The sequence below is a fragment of the Dreissena polymorpha genome, chromosome 1 (assembly GCF_020536995.1).
Source record: "Dreissena polymorpha isolate Duluth1 chromosome 1, UMN_Dpol_1.0, whole genome shotgun sequence".
NCBI lineage: Eukaryota > Metazoa > Mollusca > Bivalvia > Myida > Dreissenidae > Dreissena > Dreissena polymorpha.
The window spans coordinates 90,334,690-90,346,968 of NC_068355.1; the positions used below are offsets into that span (position 1 = coordinate 90,334,690).

Sequence of the window (12,279 nt, forward strand, 5' to 3'; positions counted from 1 at the left end):
TCAGACCTAAGCTTGTTCACATGTGTTAATAGCATACGGTTCAAGAAGAAGTAGTAGTAGTAGAGCTGGTGGTAGCAGTGATGGTGATGGTAGTAGTAGCAGTAGTAGTAGTAGTAGTAGTAGTAGGAGTAGTAGTAGTAGTAGTAGTAGTAGTAGTAGTAGTAGTAGTAGTAGTAGTAGTAGTAGTAGTAGTAGTAGTAGTAGTAGTAGTAGTAGTAGTAGTAGTAGTAGTAGTAGTAGTAGAAGTAGTAGTAGGAGTAGAAGTAGTAATAGTAGCAGCAGCAGCAGTAGTAGTAGTAGTAGTAGTAGTAGTAGAAGAAGCAGTAGCAGCATCAGCAGCAGTAGTAGTAGTAGTAGTAGCAGCAGCAGTAGCAGTAGGTTCAGTAATAGTAGCAGCAGCAGCAGTAGCATACGTCAGCATTAAAATTCACTTTAATTTGAAAAAAAACATTTGCAAACATAGTATATTAAGAGGGATTGAATTTGTTTTTTTCATTTTAAAGTAACATTTAGCTGTCAAATTTATTTCAAAACACGGCATATACTGTATATACATGCGCACTTGTTTCAATTAATGCAGATATTTGACAATTTTTGAAAAAAGGCACTCACTTTGTACAGCACTGTGACTTAATACTTTATGAACACCTATTTTCTCAAGTGCTACTATTGTTACTAATCTTGTTATGTCTTACCTAGGCGACAATAAGGAATTGCAGTTAGAATGCGTGATGAAAATTTGCGAATCGTTTATAACAATTTAAAAGTGTGTTCTTGTTAGTTTTGTGAATTTTATTAGGTATTTTTTCTGTAAGAGTTTCGAGGATATGCATATATGCCTAGCTGTTCAAATATTGTTTTGCCTAATGTCGTTCAATTTCGATTCAATGTTCTGCGTCATTATTTGCGTAAATGTATTTCAGTGAAATGGTAAAGCTAAATTATTAAATATTAAGCTATTTTTATAATGCTTTATACTGTAAATGGATTTCATTCAAACTAAAATCGTAAAACATGTAATATTCACAGTTCAGATAAGAATATTCTTCAACGTAATTAACCCACTACAGCAAACATACCTCTGTTTTATTTTGAACATTTCAATATTAATAATGTGAATGCTTATTATCTAACACTTTTTTATATCAAAATACTTAGTTTTACAGATTATTTAAAGTTCGGGTGTGAACAATTCTTTGCTTTTGGATTTCGTATTGGTTTATAACTCTTACATGAATAATTAACATGTTATGACAGTATCTGAATATTAACTGTAATGTGATATCGCCAAGTTTCATGTTGTATCAATGTCATTGGACGATAACACTCTTGCGTCTATGTTTCATGATACAAATACACAATTTTATTAATAAATCGAATAATTGTTTAACAAAATTACTACCTAATTTTTATGATGTATTTTTAATGTGTTGTGACAAAAATAATATAGATGATTTTAATTTACATAATTTTTCTTAAATCTTAATTTATGAATAAGTACACGTGAAAGAAACATGTTAAGTTATTGTTTGAGAATGTACATTTAACACAATTATTTATTTTTTTAAACAAAACGTTTTAGTAATTTTCGTATGATCAATTTTATTCCCCATTAAGATGCTTTGATATGTTGATATTTAAGCCATATTCCTTATTATAATTATAATATGCAGTAGTCAGCTAGTTCAAAGTTGCATACGTTAAGTAATAAATAATCATGCAGTTTTATTTAAGTTCAAGAATCGAAATGCTATGTCTACAAATTCAAATAACTTAAGGATAAGACTATATTTTCTAAACAAATATATTCCTGTTTGCTATGACATTTTAAAAGTGTTTCTTTTTAACGCATGCAAATCAAAAAAAATACAATTATTGCCTATATGTTTGTACATTTATTTCACACATATTACTTCCAAACATCGTGCATAATTTGTTAACACTTATTTTGTTCTTCAAATTATGTCGATTTATATATCACGATAAGCATGTTACTGTTAAATCGACAATAGCATTTTTTTTTCTATTCTATTATACTCTTGTGTTTGTATATTTATCCTTTTTTTAACAAAGAGAAATATGTGCTGCGTATGTCTGCGACAATTGAAAACTACTTTTCCGTACGTAGTCGGCATTTTCAGGGAATTTTCGTTAATTACCAATGCAATTTTTAAATTTACATTTAAACACTCATTCAACAATCACGGAAATTGAAATTTTATACAGCTTTATGTGAGTAAACCAGAAATTTCTCCCGCATTTTATGACCGTCTTGCGGCTCTTAAGGCCCTTACATCAATATTTGGCATGTTCGCAGCGGACATTATCAGGGTTGTCTGAACAGGTTTATTGATATTGCATTAGGGCTGGCGGTGTCTGTTTCACAAAAGCAATACATTGTTTTTAATTGTGGTGAATATATATTTTAGTATCGGTCTTTAAATATAAAAAAGATAATAATTTGGAGTTTTCTGTAACCAAGCTTTATTACTTTGCCATTATATAATAGATCCAGCAAAATTATGTTTTAATTCAAAGGCAAATTATTGTAACGCTACGTGTAAGAAAATGGGCAAAACATATAAGCAATGTGCAAGCATAAATTCTCACATGTAGGAACTGGTATCAGGTGATACGTTCGATTGTCCAATTTCTTTAATTTGTTTGTACCATAAACACACACCAAGAATATACACATATAGTAATAGAAAGTTGGTAAAATCGATTCAGTAAATAGTTTCGTAACCACCACTTAGCCGATAAATTACTTTAAACCAATCATGTATTTATAATGCATAATATATATATATATATCTATAACAAAAATCCACGTTTATAGTCATGCGATGTGCACATTAATTTGTTACAAAAACACTTAATTATCACACGCTATAGACAATTTTATGTGTCAATATATTGTAGCTTTTTTAAGGCTATCTATCTATAAAATGCGGTTTATACATCAGATAAAAATTCTTGTGTTATCTTTTTTTTGGAAAATAATTTATAAACAATAAAAGCTATATGCATAGATTTACGCTTATACACCAATTTAACCAGACTTTATTTAAAAACAAAGTACATTCAATAAGCATATCATGCGAAATAAAGTCTGTACTTGTCGGAAGATAGATTCCATATAAAATTTAGAATTTATATAATAATCATACAAATACCGGCTTTACTGGTTCAATTTTGGTATTGGTGGTGTGTAGCCTAAAAGCGGTGCTCTGACTGGTCGTTCATATTCGCGGATATGAATTTGGAGTTACTGAAATTAAAATGCCAATGAAAAACGCTTTTAAATTCATTCGATCGTAACATTTCACATGAGCGACGTTTTTTTTTGTCACAGAACGATTTTTATATAAAAAATTTAAAGGAAAAAACATTTAAAAGCCGTTATCTGTTCATATCCGCAATTTTCAGTCATATCCGCGGATATGAGTCATATACGCATTTTAGTCGGACCCCACAATGCCACACCAAAAATCACAATCTTTCAGTAGCAACGAAATAGCTGGAAATTGCAGCAATACTTGAAAATTCGTCAAGACTTTCCCTAGTCTAGTGAGTTAATTAGGTAGGAGTGCTGGGGCACACTCCGGGTCCGAAAACATCGAAATACACACACACACGCACTCACGCACTCACGCACACACACACACTCACGCTCACACGCACACACGCACGCACGCACGCTAACAAACGCGTCATCTGGGTCGTTAAACGTTGAATATAAGTACTATATGAGTTGTCAAACATTGAGTATTAGTGCTATATTGGTAATCTAACGTTGAATACCAGTGCTATTTGGGTCGTCTAACGTGTAATGTCAGTACTATCCGGGTCGTTTAACGTTGAATGTGAGTGTCATAAAGTGTAGCGTAATTTGATGAAACAAACATGTAAAGAACTCGACAATGTTTTCATTGTGATTTATTTTATTGATGTTTAATCTTAGATACAAACGCTTTCAAAAGTCCACAAAATAATATAATCAACAAGATGCATGCGAGACCCTAAACGGACCCCGCCCGCGACAATAAGAAATTGCGAACCCTCTATTCCTGCTTGTCTAGCGGGTAGTTACTTATCTGAGTGAATACAAAAAGCTTCTGATTAACCATTAGACGGTTATATGTAAGAGCAGGAAAAGTTCATCCAATTTACCAAGGCAGTGTAAATATTAAATGACATTAAAGCCTATCTGATTACCAGTACATCGGGAAGTCGTCTGAGTAAATGAAATTATACTTTCAAATTAATTTAAAGCTGCACCATTAAATCGTTTTTTTTTTTAAGATAGGGCCACACTATTTAATTGTTGTTTTTATAAAACAATGATTTTCTCAAATGTTTAAAAGATTAATGCTTTTCTCAGATGTTAAATAGAATAAGTCATTACGTCACAAAGGGTCGTCTAACGTTAAATGTAAGTGTTAAATGGATTTAAATCGTTGAATATCTGTCTACTGCACATAATAAACCGTATCAGGCGTTCATGCATCCCAAGGTTGGATGCTCGGTTTGAAATAAAAACCATATCACATATCAACTAGTATTATTGATGATTTTTGTCGACCTATGACTTAGAACTATGGTAGAGAAGTGCGCCTAAGGTGAAAAAACACATAGTAAAAATAATAATAATATATATATGTTACGTTATAAAAGATTACAAATGCAAACGACCATTGCTATCTTGACAGAAAAACATCGAGTCATGAGATATTTATTGATGTTTTACCGTAAATATTTTGGGTGTTTTAAAATGGTCTGGTGCACTTTATGAAACGATATTTATGATTTCTTGTGTGTATTATTGTCCTTATCTTTTCGCTTTCTATCGGTATATTGCTCCCATGTTTTATTCTTTATACGAGCATTTAAAGACAGATTTTCATACAAAAATGTAAACGACCACATTTGTTTAAATGTGGAGGCGTTGCTACTAAACGTCAATTACGAAGGGTTTGATTATATACAATATAGGTTATCGCTTTAAAATGTTTATTTTATATAAAAGAAAACGCAACATGCGTGTAATGATTGTCGAAATATTGTAAAATGCAAACGACAACACACATAAATTGTATGCGAACGAGCGTACATTTAGCATTAAATGTCGTACACGATCAAAATAATACATCAGGCGACAGATGGAACTTCCTAAATCTACATAAAGTAACATAATGCGTTAGCCGTTATTGTATAAGTGTATAGTCACTGCATACGCCACATTAAAATAAGCCTCGTTCTGCAAGAACCGGGCTTATTGCAGGTGCGCCAAGTGGCGTCCTATATTGGCCGGTGCAGTCCGCAGCTTTCGCAAACTCGGCCCATTTTGTTGAGGCGCAATATCTCTCTGCCCATGTCAAGTAGATTTGATGCTGGCGCAATGCAGTCTGCATGGTTTACCAGACCATGCGACTTTTATAGAGAAATTGAATTTCCCCATGTTAACTTATGTCAATTAAACAATACAAATGTTAAATAAAATCAAGGAATCATTTTTCAATTGTAGAGTAAATCAAATTGAATCATCTATCAGAGGAACAGTAAATCAAATATTATTACTTCATTTAAATTCATGATGGCAAGCTAAGGCCGGTTATATGATTTTTGTGTTTTGTGCATTCGCATAAGACATTTATTAATTTTTTTTTTGTATGTGATGTGTTAAGACTTCGACAGCAAATGTATTTATGATAATGCAATCCTCGTGTTTCGCTATTAAAATATAGGTGTCATTCCGCTCACTAGCAAATGAATGGAAATATAAATACGTTCTGTCAACATATTGGACAGCGTACACATATTAATTAATGATCTTATCACTGCAAAATGTTTCTTGCTTGGGAGGAGACAACATTATTTTCATTATTTTAATTTACCTTCTCTGCATTGAGCGTAACGGTGTTTAAACGTCGGGCATTCGGTGTTGGATTGATAAAGCGTTTTTCAAAGTGCTGATATAAAGTTGATAAGTAAGTTGTTTTCGAAAATCAAGTATAATCGCGGTAAAAATTAGTTTATAAGGACACAGTTCTCTATTTTAAATTGAACATACCTGTATTTAATATAAAAGTGTGCAAACTGCAAATAAAGTAAACTGTATATTTATTGAATTCTAATACTTGCATGAAAACTGCTAACATGAATCGATTTTGGGACCATTATACTCGTTGGTAGCATGTGCCATATAAACATAGTTTCCATATTAACTGTGGCGTCATTTCTTACTATGACGACATCGTCACTTTGTGACGTTTGCGCATTCGGCCAGTGCGACGCCAAGGGCGCATGCATATATGGTTGCCAGGAAAGAGACAGCAGTTACAAGGACGGCGTATGCATGGGGAGATGCGGACAAAACTGCTCCTTGTGTGAGGCAAAGCTATGTTTCTCCTGCCAGCCTGGTTTCCATGGTCCCTCGTGTGACCGGAAATGCATTACAATGTGTCACTCTACTGGTCGTTGTAACCGGAACACGGGCTATTGTCACGTAAACGGTGAGTATGGGAATTTTTCGATTAACTAGCAGCACTTTTAAAGTTATGCAGGAGTGTCATAGCTAACGAACAACGTTATCAAAATGACCACCTAACTTAAAATTGAACAACAAATGATGATAACGCTGGCATTGACATTGTGGGTAAAAATGATGTTAATTAAACAGTATTTTGTTGTTGAAGTTGTTTTATGTTCGGATTCATTTTTTAATAACTAATCGCTTCCTTTTGTTTTATATATGATGCATTTAACAGGGAAAACGGGGTTTAATGCAAGTGCTCAAAATGTCTTCCCGGATTAGCATAAACAGTCCGCAAAGGCTAATCAGGGACGACTATTTCCGCAAACAAAAATGTAATTTTGCTAGGAAGAAGCGTCATTTAAACGGAAAATATAATGAAAACGGAAAGAGTCGTCCCTATTAATTCAAGGCGGACTGCCTAACGTACATGCATCAAGCCCGGTTTTCCCAGTACGAGGCTTTTTTGTTGCCATGGTTTCAGGCAACGAACTAAAACCTGTGACAAACATATAATTTGAAGAAGAAAAAACTACCCAAACCACATCATAATATAATTAGAAGACTACACAAATAAATTATAATTACAATAATAATAACCGAGAATTAGACATATTGTTTGTTATATTTTACACATCAAGCTTCCATTGAATGCTTGAGTTCGTTGCACGATAACAGTATGCCCATTATGGCTTTCACCAAAGTTAATGCATATAACCAATCATGCTTAATGTTTGGAGCCTTACACATCATACTATTTTCTTGAAGGGTATTCATATTTTTCCAAACTGTGTACAACCCGCTTTAATTGATATGATAATTAAAATGCATATTCTTATTTCAATATCTTACATTTTCCTTTAAAGAATGCACGGGCGGTCAATGTCACGCAACCGACGAGACGAAAACCGGACCTCCCCTCTATGTGTACCTTCTCATCAGTAGCAGTCTCATTTCAATCTTGCTGACGGCAATTATCATCACCGTCGTCGTCCGCTTTGCCGGCCGTCGGCATGCCGACCATTACTCCAAGGTATGTGCAGACATCAAGAAAGCCGACACCAACGACTTGGAATCAGTACAAAACGTATGACGATGTAAGAGCTAAGTGTAAACAGTGATATAATCACATAGACGAAATTGTTCATTAATTGAAAAGAACAAAATGTTGTTTGTTATTTATGTAGACATAACTGCTTCTAAGCGAACCACGCAGTGGTTGTTTTTATGCCGAGATGTACCCAAAAATGTCATATTTTGAAATAAAGGACATGCTATTGTTTAATCATTCGTTGTAAAGTTTAATTGAGGACGTTTTTTGTTTTATTTATACAAATACAGGTGAAATTTCACACTAAACGGATAATCGATTGTATGTTTGGGTCTATTTCAGTAGTCATCGGTATTCAAGTCTTGTAACGAATATGGATTGACCTGTTAACGCTTCCGATCGACATTATTACGCTCATACCCAACACAATCTGTTATTGGTTAAAATTGTCGGATAGGGGTTCGATCTCACGAAAGCGGAATGAAAGTCTGGTGCTCTACCAACTGAGCTGATTAGCCCGACAGGTAACGGGGAATGTTGAGGGTATCGCTCTACTGTCCCGGGGACCGTTTTAGTGTTGATAGTTTTGGGGAAAACCTTCCTTAACACGACCGTTCAAGATTTCATGTATAGATTGTAAGACAACGCGCGAGATTATATTATATCGTCAACCTACCTACATTTCAAGCGATCGTATTGAAATTAAATAAGATTCTACATGTCACCATATACAAATGTATTTAACCTTATGCATCCTAAATTTATGTCGCTTTTAAGCGACATAAATGCAGTAAAGACCGACAATGTATTGTGTTTTACAGGTTTATCTTTGATACCAGTGATACGTTCGCACACGACAAATTATATCGTTCAAGGTCAACAAGATTGTTAGCTCCTGTAGGTAACAGTTGTTAAGGTTGTCAATTTCTCAATCTGCGTACGAATACTTAGATTGTACGAATACTTGCTAACAGGACGTTGCAAAAGCCCTAACAAATGTCACAAGTCAATTAAACATTAAAGCTTGCAACTGTGCCAACAGCGATGAACTTATTTACTTCTGTACTAAAATGCTAAGAATGGCTGAACATAACGCAAGTCATTTTAACGATTCCAGAAAAAGTTGTAATTAACCCATTTATGCCTAGCGTCTAGAAAAAATTCTTGGCAAAAACGGCGTAGACCCAGATGAGACGCCGCATGATGAGGCGTCTCATCAGGGTCTGTGCTGTTTGCTTAATGGAATTTCTGTAAGAAATGTTCTTAATGTAGAAATAAATATACAAGACATCCCTAATTTTGAAATTAAATTGATCCAATTTAGATGGATTGGAGAGTCCACTAGGCATACGTGGGTTTATGTTTATGTGCGGTCGCCTTTGTGACTGCGTAAATTATTGTGTTCTACAAAGTCATCGGTGTCACATGGGTTTGTTCATTATTCACGAATGTTTATCATCAAGATTCTTTCCTCATGTATAAAACATAAATTGTTTGGGAAAATATAATTTATTTTCAGGCTTAATTTCACGCATGCGCTTTGTTTTCTTCCATTGACATTGCGAGAAAATTGTTTTACACGGCCTCTGACCTGTGTGTTCTACCATGAATTCACGTCCGTTGTATTTCCTTATTTGAGAATACGTTTCGGTATTAAAGAACATTTCTTCCAAACATTAAAAGATTTTCTCATAATATAGCCGCATTAAATTAATACTATGCAAATGAATGTGAAAAAGCAAGAACTGTTTCAGTTCATAAATGATTTAAACTAAAAGAAGTTTTATTTAACATTTTATATTTTTTTTTTATTGTTTTGTTTGTTTTCTCCAAATGGTTAGTATTATTCTTTTATGTTTACATTCTCAAAATTCTTTTTTTATTATATTAATCTTTTTTTTAATGACATCATTTTATGATTTATAAACAGCTTGCAAAAAATATTTGTTCAAGATAAACTTAACAACAAATTGTAACATTGAAATTAAGTGATTTTAATATTCTGTAGCAAAAAGTAAGGAGAATCCAACTTGAAAAAGATGTATCTATTAAAAATAAATTCTACCGATGCCGTGAACAATACCTTTGTTTATAACATGACGGCCGCTAAGTCTATTACTAGCAACCTATCAGAGAATAGGTCAGATACTTTATTTCAATATATGGCAATCCTAGTATTTTTCAAAAACAAACATGACAGGTAACCAACGTCAGATGGAAAAAGTAAAGGAAAGTTAGATCAAGCTAATTGTTTGTCATGATATCTCTTTAAACCTCACGCCATATGCAAGTAGTGTTGCCATGATCGCAACATCTTGATGAATTGTAATTCTTTTTTTTCTACAAAGTTATCATTCCTACTGCCTTTCGGCACCTCATGAACCTGAAAAACTCGTAACTTTATCAATCGTGATACATCGGCTATCTCGGATTCCTCCGTAAGATAGGCCTCGTGGCTAACGGTCGCCATATTGCCTTGTATTACTACTTTACTACCCAAAAGGTTGTCAGTCTATTGTTATGAGGCTGTATACGATGCGCGTTGAACTAGCGCCAAACTTTTTACCGAAACTTTGATATTAATAGCACTATAAACGTTCATTTGTGTTGCATTTTGACCTATTATCCAAGTGATTTACTTTTCCATTATTATTTAATGACCCTATCATCCAATTTTTAAGATGAAATTACGGTGTTTACAAAACCAACCAAACCGAAAGTGAAACTGGATGCATTACGTTTCGCGATGTAAACATTAATATTTGTTCAGTTTGAGGAAGCGAATCGATAATAGACGTTGGAATATGTATGCAATACAGAATATCATTGCCGATTGTAGTACTGGCTAAAAAATACCTTTTATGACAGGTCATGCATAGAACGTTAATCAAATAGTGACCATAAATCACTACAAATGTCTGGGTTGTTCATTAATATAATTAATGCACGTTTCTGATCTAATTGCCTGTATCTAGTTGTAATTACCATGATATTGATAAAACTAAAACGTTTTTTTCATAAATTAACATTACATGTTTTATTTTTATCATTTAGGGAATATATAATTGTATCATTATCATCATTAAATATTCTGAAAATGATCTAAATTATCATGATTACTTTAAAGTAGAATTTTTAAATTTTACTCATTATTTTTAATGAATTTGCACATTTGCTTGATTCAAAATAAAATATATTAATAAGGGTTTCAGTTGTTAGTTTTAACCCATTTTTAGTTCGATTAAATTTAAAGTACTAACTACGTACATGTATGTGAAATGCTCTTGAGTTCGTTTCCTGGGCCTAGAACCAGTACTTGGGTGTCTCTTGGAGATTTCTTAAGAATGCTCCCACACTGGGGATCAAACCAGTGACCTCCAGATCATTAGGTGGACACCACATCCATTACACATCAGCGACCTTTAATTAGTAAATTACTTTAGTATTGCAGCACTATATAATGTAATGTTGCTACATATTTTTGGAAATGATTAATGTGCAGTACTAAATAAATCTAAATGCATACAATTTTAATTGTGTATATTGTGTGATTATTAGTTACAAATTCCCTTTTTACAGGTATACTGGATTATGAAAGACTGATAAACATAAAATTGACAACTCATCTCCCCAACGATACTTTGTGTGGCTCATTCTCAGAACAAACCCATAGTCAGTGAGAAAACTACAGTGTAAAAAGACCACTTGATTGTGACAATTATGGCTGACCAAGCAAATGTTATCATTTAAAATAAAGAAAACTTCCAGTTCAATATACATTTTATACCAATTATGACATTGGCCAACCCAGAAAATTATTATAAGGTTGATTTTCCCAAAATTGACTGTTACAATTGGATACTGTTTTAAGCGTCACTCTACTTTGTCTGAAAATAAAAGTCCTAAATGATGTAATAGAAACATACATATTTAATTTTTAGTTTTACAAGGATATATATATATATATATATATATATATATATATATATATATATATATATATATATATATATATATATATATATATATATATATATATATATATATATATATATATACATATATTATAATATCTTTTTATCGATGGTCAATCAATTTAAGTTTAACTAATATATACATACACATTTTATACATGTGTATGCTTTGATTTTTTTTCTATTGAAGCCAAATTAATATCCCATTAGATAGATAGATAATATCACAGCAGTATTCCTAGTTTGTCTGCAAGTACTGCAGAAATCATGGATTATTTTACTGAGTCAGTCTTAATCTTTATATTATAATTGTTAAAACAGATTAAGATGTGCATTATAAAATTGAGGATGCATCAAGATTAAAAAATGGTACATGTATAAATTAATAAAGAATAAATAACAATCAGAAACTGTGCATTTTTTTTCAGTATTGTGTGAAAGGATTTGAAGTAATTATGTGTTTTTTGAAATATGATTTATGTGAATTTGAATAAATATATAAAATTAAGTGATTTTCTCAGACAAATCTGTTAATTACATACTAAAGTATTCAGAATGTATTATTGTCATATTCATTCGAATTTTTTAGTACAAAAAGCACTTTTCCCTGGCATTTGTATTTATAGTAATTGCATATTTTATAATTCTGACAGCATTTATAAACTGTGTTCATGCAAGCATGAACACGGTTTCATTTTTTGAGTATTTAAACAAGAGGG

The 12,279-nt window shown here is 32.6% G+C and overlaps 1 long non-coding RNA gene across 1 annotated transcript; it reads left to right on the forward strand.

Annotated features, from left to right (window-relative positions):
- The first annotated feature begins 5,923 nt into the window (after positions 1 to 5,923).
- LOC127866543 (uncharacterized) lies at positions 5,924 to 7,823 on the forward strand. Its single transcript, XR_008043033.1, has 2 exons — positions 5,924 to 6,515; positions 7,402 to 7,823. It is a non-coding gene; the product is annotated as an uncharacterized LOC127866543 (long non-coding RNA).
- The last annotated feature ends 4,456 nt before the right edge of the window (positions 7,824 to 12,279 follow it).